Here is a 12,566-nt window from a genome sequence, read left to right on the forward strand (position 1 = left end):
AGTGAAGGAGAAATAAAATCCTTTACAGATAAGCAAATGCTTAGAGATTTTGTCACCACTAGGCCTGCCTTACAAGAGACCCTGAAGGAAGCACTAAACATGGAAAGGAACAACCGGTACCAGCCATTGCAAAAACATGCCAAAATGTAAAGACCATCGAGGCTAGGAAGAAACTGCATCAACTAACGAGCAAAATAACCAGTTAATATCATAATGGCAGGCTCAAGTTCACACATAACAATCTTAACCTTAAATGTAAATGGACTAAATGCTCCAATTAAAAGACACAGACTGGCAAACTGGATCAAGAGTCAAGACCCATCAGTCTGCTGTATTCAGGAGACCCATCTCACACGCAGAGACATACATAGGCTCAAAATAAAGGGATGGAGGAAGATTTACCAAGCAAATGGAGAACAAAAAAAAGCGGGGGTTGCAATACTAGTCTCTGATAAAACAGACTTTAAACCATCAAAGATCAAAAGAGACAAAGAAGGCCATTACATAATGGTAAAGGGATCAATTCAACAGGAAGAGCTAACTATCCTAAATATATATGCACCCAATACAGGAGCACCCAGATTCATCAAGCAAGTCCTTAGAGACTTACAAAGAGGCTTAGACTCCCATACAATAATAATGGGAGACTTCAACACTCCACTGTCAACATTAGACAGATCAACGAGACAGAAAGTTAACAAGGATATCCAGGAATTGAACTCATCTCTGCAGCAAGCAGACCTAATAGACATCTATAGAACTCTCCATCCCAAATCAACAGAATATATATTCTTCTCAGCACCACATCGTACTTATTCCAAAATTGACCACGTAATTGGAAGTAAAGCACTCCTCAGCAAATGTACAAGAACAGAAATTATAACAAACTGTCTCTCAGACCACAGTGCAATCAAACTAGAACTCAGGACTAAGAAACTCAATCAAAACCGCTCAACTACATGGAAACTGAACAACCTGCTCCTGAATGACTACTGGGTACATAACGAAATGAAGGCAGAAATCAAGATGTTCTTTGAAACCAATGAGAACAAAGATACAACATACCAGAATCTCTGGGACACATTTAAAGCAGTGTGTAGAGGGAAATTTATAGCACTAAATGCCCACAAGAGAAAGCAGGAAAGATCTAAAATTGACACTCTAACATCGCAATTAAAAGAACTAGAGAAGCAAGAGCAAACACATTCGAAAGCTAGCAGAAGGCAAGAAATAACTAAGATCAGAGCAGAACTGAAGGAGATAGAGACACAAAAAACCCTCCAAAAAATCAATGAATCCAGGAGTTGGTTTTTTGAAAAGATCAACAAAATTGGCAGACCACTAGCAAGACTAATAAAGAAGAAAAGAGAGAAGAATCAAATCGACGCAATTAAAAATGATAAAGGGGATATCACCACCGACCCCACAGAAATACAAACTACCATCAGAGAATACTATAAACACCTCTACGCAAATAAACTGGAAAATCTAGAAGAAATGGATAATTTCCTGGACACTTACACTCTTCCAAGACTAAACCAGGAAGAAGTTGAATCCCTGAATAGACCAATAGCAGGCTCTGAAATTGAGGCAATAATTAATAGCCTACCAACCAAAAAAAGTCCAGGACCAGATGGATTCACAGCTGAATTCTACCAGAGGTACAAGGAGGAGTTGGTACCATTCCTTCTGAAACTATTCCAATCAATAGAAAAAGAGGGAATCCTCCCTAACTCATTTTATGAGGCCAACATCATCCTGATACCAAAGCCTGGCAGAGACACAACTAAAAAAGAGAATTTTAGACCAATATCCCTGATGAACATCGATGCAAAAATCCTCAATAAAATACTGGCAAACCAGATTCAGCAACACATCAAAAAGCTTATCCACCATGATCAAGTGGGCTTCATCCCTGGGATGCAAGGCTGGTTCAACATTCGCAAATCAATAAACATAATCCAGCATATAAACAGAACCAAAGATAAGAACCACATGATTATCTCAATAGATGCAGAAAAGGCTTTTGACAAAATTCAACAGCCCTTCATGCTAAAAACGATCAATAAATTCGGTATTGATGGAACGTACCTCAAAATAATAAGAGCTATTTATGACAAACCCACAGCCAATATCATACTGAATGGGCAAAAACTGGAAAAATTCCCTTTGAAAACTGGCACAAGACAGGGATGCCCTCTCTCACCACTCCTATTCAACATAGTGTTGGAAGTTCTGGCTAGGGCAATTAGGCAAGAGAAAGAAATCAAGGGTATTCAGTTAGGAAAAGAAGAAGTCAAATTGTCCCTGTTTGCAGATGACATGATTGTATATTTAGAAAACCCCATTGTCTCAGCCCAAAATCTCCTTAAGCTGATAAGCAACTTCAGCAAAGTCTCAGGATACAAAATTAATGTGCAAAAATCACAAGCATTCTTATACACCAGTAACAGACAAACAGAGAGCCAAATCAGGAATGAACTTCCATTCACAATTGCTTCAAAGAGAATCAAATACCTAGGAATCCAACTTACAAGGGATGTAAAGGACCTCTTCAAGGAGAACTACAAACCACTGCTCAGTGAAATCAAAGAGGACACAAACAAATGGAAGAACATACCATGCTCATGGATAGGAAGAATCAATATCGTGAAAATGGCCATACTGCCCAAGGTTATTTATAGATTCAATGCCATCCCCATCAAGCTACCAATGAGTTTCTTCACAGAATTGGAAAAAACTGCTTTAAAGTTCATATGGAACCAAAAAAGAGCCTGCATCTCCAAGACAATCCTAAGTCAAGAGAACAAAGCTGGAGGCATCACGCTACCTGACTTCAAACTATACTACAAGGCTACAGTAACCAAAACAGCATGGTACTGGTACCAAAACAGAGATATAGACCAATGGAACAGAACAGAGTCCTCAGAAATAATACCACACATCTACAGCCATCTGATCTTTGACAAACCTGAGAGAAACAAGAAATGGGGAAAGGATTCCCTATTTAATAAATGGTGCTGGGAAAATTGGCTAGCCGTAAGTAGAAAGCTGAAACTGGATCCTTTCCTTACTCCTTATATGAAAATTAATTCAAGATGGATTAGAGACTTAAATGTTAGACCTAATACCATAAAAATCCTAGAGGAAAACCTAGGTAGTACCATTCAGGACATAGGCATGGGCAAAGACTTCATGTCTAAAACACCAAAAGCAACGGCAGCAAAAGCCAAAATTGACAAATGGGATCTCATTAAACTAAAGAGCTTCTGCACAGCAAAAGAAACTACCATCAGAGTGAACAGGCAACCTACAGAATGGGAGAAAATTTTTGCAATCTACTCATCTGACAAAGGGCTAATATCCAGAACCTACAAAGAACTCAAACAAATTTACAAGAAAAAAACAAACAACCCCATCAAAAAGTGGGCAAAGGATATGAACAGACATTTCTCAAAAGAAGACATTCATACAGCCAACAGATACATGAAAAAATGCTCATCATCACTGGCCATCAGAGAAATGCAAATCAACACCACAATGAGATACCATCTCACACCAGTTAGAATGGTGATCATTAAAAAGTCAGGAAACAACAGGTGCTGGAGAGGATGTGGAGAAATAGGAACGCTTTTACACTGTTGGTGGGATTGTAAACTAGTTCAACCATTATGGAAAACAGTATGGCGATTCCTCAAGGATCTAGAACTAGATGTACCTTATGACCCAGCCATCCCATTACTGGGTATATACCCAAAGGATTATAAATTATGCTGCTATAAAGACACATGCACATGTATGTTTATTGCAGCACTATTCACAATAGCAAAGACTTGGAATCAACCCAAATGTCCATCAGTGACAGATTGGATTAAGAAAATGTGGCACATATACACCATGGAATACTATGCAGCCATCAAAAAGGATGAGTTTGTGTCCTTTGTAGGGACATGGATGCAGCTGGAAACCATCATTCTTAGCAAACTATCACAAGAACAGAAAACCAAACACCGCATGTTCTCACTCATAGGTGGGAACTGAACAATGAGATCACTTGGACTCAGGAAAGGGAACATCACATACCGGGGCCTATCATGGGGAGGGGGGAGGGGGGAGGGATTGCATTGGGAGTTATACCTGATGTAAATGACGAGTTGATGGGTGCAGCACACCAACATGGCACAAGTATACATATGTAACAAACCTGCACGTTATGCACATGTACCCTACAACTTAAAGTATAATAATAATAAATAAATTAAAAAAAAAAAGAAAAATAACAGTGAAGCACTTTGCAAAAGTAAAGAGTTATATAAAGTCCCAATAATAATAAATCACCTTGCCTGAGGTATGAAAACCTTAAAATAACCTGAAAAATCAAAATGTGGAGGAGAAGCAGAAGGCATTGACTAGCTTCCAGAAGGTTTGTATGCTTGCTTTAAATTCCTCCCCCTCAACTTTTCCAGCCAGGTTTCTTAAGGGTAAACCTCAGTCAGGTTTTCAGACGAAAATAGATCTGGCCCCTGGTTAAAACTGCCACCTCTAGTCCATGCCTGCCCCTGGGTTCACCAGAAAAGAGCACAGACTCTGGGAGAAACCTCTTCCTCTTCCCTGAATCTTGGCACCTGCCTTCTTGAACACTGATGCATCTGTTTTGTGAAGGTTTTCTCTCTCTCCTTTTGTTCTAGAGAGAGAGAGAGAAATTTTTGAACAATAATCTTCTTCCCTGGGAAAAAAAAAAAAAAAAGAAAGAAAGAAAAATAGGCCTTTCTGAATTCCCAGTCCTGGAGCTCTGTTCTTTATATATCTACTTGTTCCATTGTTAAATAAACCCACATATTTAAGGGTGACACATTCTCTTAACTAATGCCTTGTCAGGTCCATGTGCCTTGCTAAAAATGGACCTTGATGCTGTTTCCATTTTTTTCTAAGAAATAATTTGGTTATTTTTATCCTGCTTCTATCACCACTCACAAGAAAATGGTTGTCTTCTCGCAAAAACAATGTTTAAATAAGCCAAGTGCTCAAGCATATACAAGACAGCAAGTTTAAAAACAAAATCTAAGTCACACATATCTACTCACTGCCTTGTGAAAATTAGCTTAAAATTTGGAGTAAATGCTTTCCAAAGTAAAACTGTTTTCTGTTAAACTTCTTAACAATATTATGTCCATCCCTACATCTTAGTTTGTGCGGACCTAAATATCCCCTAGAAAATGGATAATTTAATAAAAGCGGGTGATATGAATCACCCAGGGACAATTTGAATTATTATCTGTAGATAATTCATTATGCACATATTTCTAGTGAGATCCTTAAATCAGCAGGGCTTCTTAATCAGAGACTTTCAAATTTTGTCTGTAATAACTGGAGACTTGACCCATAAATCAGCAAATAGGCCAGCAGGCTCACCACATGCTTCACATTTCTTCTTGGGAGAAAAAGACACTTAATTATCCTGAGGTCACAAAAGAAGGGAAAAATGGACCTGAAAAGTTGTCGGGAGTTTTATAGCAAAGTATAACTTCAGCATTTTCAGCATTTTCTCAAAAGTAGCTCGTGAAAGGAAGACAATGAAAACATTTGAAATCAAGTTAGGCGTTTTATTCAGAGAAAGGGAGATGTTTTAAATATTTACAGGAACAATCTTACCACCCAGCATTGTCTCTCATTTCCAGTAAGATGATTATCCCAAATTTGAACAATTATTTTTTCATGTTACCAGTTTTGCAAATGAAATTTCTAATATGGAAGACATGGGTACTGGAGCTTAATATAAGGATGAAAATATCTACTTGCAGATTTGGAACATAGGATCTTTTCATTTTAACCAATATAAGTAATGGTAATAAATAGATCATATTTCTCTTCTACTTCTAGTGTCTTTCCTTCTCCCCACTTCACTAGAACCTCTCAGTTACTACTCTGCTCCCTTCTTCCCCTTCAGGTCTGATCCCTCCACCAGCCATGGTAACAATCTGCACTGCATTAAGGACTCTATATGGATCTCACAGTGCAATGGGAAGCACAATGTGAAGATGGGAAGCACCAGAAGACTTAGGTTCAAATCCCGACGGCCATCAGCACTGTGTAGAAGATACTGTTGGTGCCCTGCCCAGACACCATTTCCCTGGCAGGTGAACTCATCTCCTAGCTACTGTAGGTGTAGGCAGCTAACCACTCACTCACAGCTGACCCCTTTTCCAGGAAATTGCCCTCAGACAAAAGCCAATTCTTCAAAGAGATTAAACCCCACTAGCCTCCCAGGGGTAGCCACTGGCCAATGACTGATTGACATAGGGGTACAAAAGGCCAACCATCTCAAGGAGGGGCTCATTCTGTGCTCCTATTTATGCTCCATGCCGCCTTGGCCCCACCCTCCATCAACTTAAAGTCAGCCTCAAACTTAGACCACATCCTTGCTTAACTCTCTTCCCTGGTCCTATCCTGCTTTCCTCCTTCCCCTTCTCCTGAGGGCATTTGCTGAATAAGACACTTAAGGATCTCCACTTCAAGCTCTGCTTCTAGGGGAGCCTGAAGCCTAAAATGCACTGTGACCCTGGACACTCACTTAATATGTCAGCAGTTCCCTCCCATGCAAAATGAGGATAATCATACACATCTCATGGGATTGTCATACAGGTGAAATGAGAAAACTTGTGCAAAAACCTTTGATCAACCAAGTGCTACTTAAATTTAAAGGATTAGTATGTCTTAATGTAAATGTAAGACAATGTGTGTGTTCCTCTTCCCATAGACAAAGTGGAGGGGAGTGCACCTCCTTAATAAAAGAGCTTCTTTACTTGGCTTCTGGTTCTCCTCTTACTTCTCTAGATCTCTGTTGCTGTCTCTTACTCCTCTGCCCAGACTCTAAATCCAGGCAGCAAGCATAGGCCACCTCTTTCAGTTCCAAGCATATGCTGAGGTTCTCCACATACTCAGGACTTCCAGCTCTAAATATCCAGCCCTGACCTCTCTCTAGAACACCACACTCATATTGCCTATGATCTATTTGACTAGATAACCATATGGCTGTCTGACAGACATCTCACAGTTGACATGACCAAAGCATTGCTTTTGATTCTCTGCCTCTCAGTCTGCTTCCCTATCCCTGCCTACCTTCCCCAACTCAGTAAACAGTAACCCCCTGCCCACCTTCCCCAACTCATTACCTTCCAAAGAGCCACTCAAGTCAAAACTCTAGGAATTATTGTTGATTCTTTTTTGCTTCCACTCTTTATATCCAACCCATTAGTAAGCTCTGCCAACTCTTCTTCCAATCTCCACTTCTCCTTCTCTCCATCATCACTGCTACTGCCATAATTGAAGATAGTGTCATCTCTTACTTGAACCACCACACCCTGACAATCCACTTGATTTAAAATATTAAGATCATGTCACTGACCTGCTTAAAACCTTCAAAGGGCTTCCCACTATTCTTGGAATAGGTATTTCTCTCTCCCTCTCCCCTCTCTTTCTTTCATTCTGTCTCCTCTCCCTCCTGTCTCCCCTTCCCTCTCCCTTTTCCTTCTTCATTTCCTTCCCTCCTACCTGTCACAAACTCTCACACACACACACTGTAACCCAGCCACCTTGCTGTCTTTCTGTCCTTTTAAAATTCCAAAATAGTTCTTGTATCAGAGCCTTTAAGTTTCCTATATCTTCAACTAGGAATGCCCTTCCCCAAACTTTCATGACTGTCTCCTTTCTGTCAAGCTTATTTTGGTCTTTTCAACCTGAAATAGACACCCAGGTATATTTTGTCATATCAGTCTGTTTTAATTATCTGAAAATCTCTTCTCACTCACTCTTTCTTGTTTACATATCCATTTGTGTGTTACCTGTCTCTCCAACCTCTGTAAGTTCGACAAGAGCAGGGATCTTGTTTTGTTCACAGCTATATCCCGTAGGGCCTAAAACAATGCTTGACACATAGCAAGTAATCACTAAAAACAGTTTTTAAATGATTCGATTATTGAGTGGATAGAGGAATGAATGGAGCACTAAACAAAAGTTTGGGCTCTAGCTCAGTTATGCCACTCACAAGCTGTGAGATCTTAGGCAAGTTCATTGACTCTTTCAAGGGCATTTTGGATTGGGCTTGCTAGACTAGTGCTGATGCGACTGAAATAACTAGGGTCTTGGCCTCCCAGAGTGCAGTGGGCCTTAAAAACGCCATATTCTCTTGGGTCCTAAATTCACTCTCAGTCAACATGGTAAAAGATTAACCATAAAGTAAGATGACCAACTTTCCTGGTTTTCCCTGGACTGAGGGTTTCCTGGCAATAGGAAAGCAGCATCAGAGTGGTAAGAGGCGCCTGACAGGGCATCATGCCAAATTGAAAATGTCCTTGGACAGACCTTGATCTTGCTGAATATTATTATTATTATTATTATTATTATTATTATTGCTACTTTTCTTTTTTTTGAGACAGGGTCTCATTCTGTTACCCAGGCTGGAGTGCAGTGGTGCAATCACGGTCTACTGCAGCCTCGACCTCCCAGGCTCAAGAGATCCCCCCACTTCAGCCTCCCGAGTAGCTGGGACTACAGGTGCATGTCACCACAACCAGCTATTTTTGTAATTTTTGTAGAGACAGGGTTTCGCCATGTTGCCCAGGCTGGTCTCAAACTCCTGAGCTCAATCTATCCACCAACCTCAGCCTCCCAAAGTGCTGGGATTGTAGGCATGAGCCACTACACCTAGCCTATTGTTACTATTTTGCTTTTCAGTTTGGAAAAAGTTTTAACTTACAGAAATCAGTAAGAAATGCAAAAATCTTCCATAAACCTTTACTCAGATTTTTACAATTTTAACATTTTGACATTTGCTTTATCATTCTCCCTATGTCTATTTTTCTGGACCATTTGAGAGGAGGCTATGTCTTTATGCCTCTTATTCCCCTAATTAACATTCTAGCATCTTAGTCCATTTTGTGCTGCTATAACAGAATACCATAGACTGGGTAATTTATAATAAACAGAAATTTATTTCTCATGGTTCTGGAGGCTGTGAAGTCCAAGATCAAGGGCTGGCATGTGGAGAGGGCCTTTTTGCTGTGTCATCCCATGTTGAAAGGCAGAAGGGCACAAAAGGGCAAAAGAGAGGGGGACAAACTCCTCCTTTTATCAGAAACCCACTCTTGTCATAATGGCATTAATCCATGCGTGAAGGCAAAGCCCTCATAGCATCATCGCCTCTTAAAGGTCTCACCTCTTAACACTGTTGTACTGGGGATTAAGTTTCTAACACATGAACTTCCGGGGACACATTCAAACGATAGCATCCAGTGTGTATATCCTAAGAAAATGGATATTCTCTTATATGACCATAAGACAGTAAGCAAATTTAGGAAATTTAACATTGATGCAGTATTTTTATTTAATCAACAATCCATATTTCAAATAAATGAATTATTCCAATAATGTATTTTGTAGAGAAGAAGGAGGAGGAAGAAGAAAACTTTCATTCTAGGATCCAGTCCAAGATCACATATTCCATTTAGTTTCATCTGTCTTTCGTCTCCTTTTTTTTTTCTTTTCTTTTTTTTTTTTTTTTTTTTTTTGGTCTTTGTGACATTGAGAATATGCCAATTATTTTATAGAATGTCCCTTTCTTATTTTTAGAATGGGAATAATAACATTCACCTCACAGGATTAAATAAGATTAAATCCTAATCTTAACTGAAAGAACAAATAAGATAGCGTTTGTGATATGCCTAGCATGTGACAAGAGCTCAATAAAAATGGATACTAGGGTAACAAGGAAAAAAGAAAAAAGTGGACTTTGCAAGATGCTTCTCTGTGGAAGGATTTCAGGTTTCAAAAGTGTCTAAAAGAGAACCACTGGAAGTGAAGATAACGGTATAGATTTCAGGCCTATTTTAATCATGTATGACTTGTTTCATTTTTATTTATTTAGCAAATATTTACTGAGAACCTACACTGTGTCTAGAAATCTTAGTCACATTTCTTCTTTCATCTCCGAGCTTATGATTTTATCTGTAAATTGGGGTTATTGATAATATTTTCAAACAGTTGTTGAGAAGATTAGACAAGAAGAATAGAGATATTTAGGCAGTTTCAAAACTAGAAAAGTCTATATAAATGCAAGTCGATGCTTATGTTCTTGATAGTGATATTCTGTGTCGGGGCCATTCAGTGAAATTCTTATTAGTCATCTTGAACTTGAAAAGCAAGTGACCAAAAACCTTTAATATGGATGACAAAGACAACTTTTTTAAAAAATAGACTCATGTACATGATTTTTACATTGAACTAAAGTTATGCTGTATCCCCATTGAACCAACCCTCATGGAAAAAAGGGTGTGAGCATATGAGGGTAGGGGGGAAATATAGCAACACTATTTAACACTATGGAATTGTTAAACATCAAGGCAAAGCTAAAGACGAAAATTTTGGATTTGAGCATATGATCATCAAGGCTATATATGGAATAGAGGGGGTGACAGTAGTGATTCAATAATACGTGAACTAGATTCAATAAAGGTTTTATAGACAATACTTTGTTAAGAGCCTTGCAGTGAACTTGCAGACTACACATCAATCTCCACAAGATTCCACAGACTTTTTTCTCTGAAACTCAAGGAAGCCAATCATGTGACTCACTTTGTTTCTATTCCATTTAGCATTTGAAACCAGAAGGACCAGTGTTCAAATTCCAATTTCACAACTGATTGTGTGATCTTGAGACATTTACCCAAGTTTATTTTCTTATCTGTAAAATAATAACTACTTCCCAGAGTTCTTATAATAAAGTAGTTTTCAAAGTATAGTCATACATTAGCAGCAGCATCACCTGTTTAAGATGCAAATTCTCAGGTCTACCCCAAGACCTACAGAATGAGAAAGTTCTAAGGGTAGAGCCTAAAAGTCTTTAACAAGCCTTTCCGGTGACTTTATGCATGCTAAAGTCTGAGAACTACTCTTATAATGAATTAAATGATACAATGTAGGTAAATATCCAGGCACAGTGCCAGGTAGCCATATTACAGAGTGACTGTAAAATAAGTATTTATTTCTTCCTCTGCCACCCCTCACTCCCCCAAACTTCCCACATACACTTTATCCCACACACACACCTGTACAAGCATGCGTGCTTGTGTGCATGCGCGCACACTCACACACACACACACCAATCAATAATTGTTTGGAATAGTGTACATGAGATAAAACACTTTTGTTTCAAAATCACATCCATTTAGAGCTGGAAGCATATATTTAGACCTTGAAGATATATTTCTATGAGTAAAATATTAGGAGAAACCCATTGTGATAGACTGTATTACTGCTTAAAATATTCACTGCTACTCCCTGTTTAGGATTATATAGATCCACTTTGTTGATGTTAGCCTTAGCCAATAGACTTGCTTTGGCTAATGAAATTGATTGGCAGTGATGTGCCCCACTTCTGAGGAAAGGTTTAAGAGCCATAATGAGATTCTACCATATTTAACTTTCTGGCAATGTCCCAGCTAGGGGATTCCCCTTCAGCCTTGGTTCTGGAATTAAAATGATCTGGAGGCTGTAGCCAACTCAATATGGAAAAGTAGCACAAACAAGAAATAAGTCTTTTTAAAAATAAGCCTCTAAGAATTTCAGGTTCCTTGTTACTATATCATAATTTAGCTGACACAGCTTCAAATCAGCATTGTTTTGGAGGTTCTGGCCAGTACAGTAAGACCACAAAAAAAGTCTTTGGATTGATAAGGAAAAACAAATATTTCTCTTTATTTGTAGGTGATATTTCCTATGCAGAAAAATCAAGAGAATCTAAAGGTAAATTATTAGGACTAATAAGATAGTTGACAAGATTGCTGAACACGAAGTCAAAATACAAAAGTCAATACATTTTTATACTCCAGAAAAAAATTGGTTAGAAAATATAATTCTCTAAAGTGCCATTTAAATTTACAGCAGAGATAAATGTTTTGAGGAATAAATCTAGCAAAAGATGAGTAAACCTATTATGGAAAAATTATAATCCTGTATAGAAAGACACTCCTTTATTTATTTATTTATTTAAGTCTTCTTAAATAAATGCAGAATATGACACATGCTTGGTTTAGAAAACTCAGCTTTGTAAAGATGTCAGTTCTTCCCAGTTAGATCCATACAATCAATGTTATTTCGATCAAAGACTCAATAGGGTTAAGTGTGGAATTTGAGAAGCTGACTCCCAAATTGTATAGAAGAGAATGGGATCAAGAATAGCGAAAACACTCCTGAAGATGAAAGACAAGGTAGGGAGACTTGCCCTGTGAGATATCAAGGCTTATTTAATGGCTACAATATTTAAGACTCTGCTATTGACAAAGGGATACATACATTTCACCAAAGAGGAAATAAAAATTACCATAAACATTTGAAAAGATGCTGAACCTTATTGATATTCAGGAAAATGCAAATTAAAACCATAAGATACCATTTTCCACACACTGAATTGGCAAAATTTAAAAGTCAGATAATATCAAGGGTTGTCAAAAATGGAAAAACAACATGTACTTTCACCTACTGTTGGCAAAAGCCCATCAGATTTTAAAAAG

Source organism: Macaca nemestrina, chromosome X, assembly GCF_043159975.1.
Source record: "Macaca nemestrina isolate mMacNem1 chromosome X, mMacNem.hap1, whole genome shotgun sequence".
Taxonomy (NCBI): domain Eukaryota; kingdom Metazoa; phylum Chordata; class Mammalia; order Primates; family Cercopithecidae; genus Macaca; species Macaca nemestrina.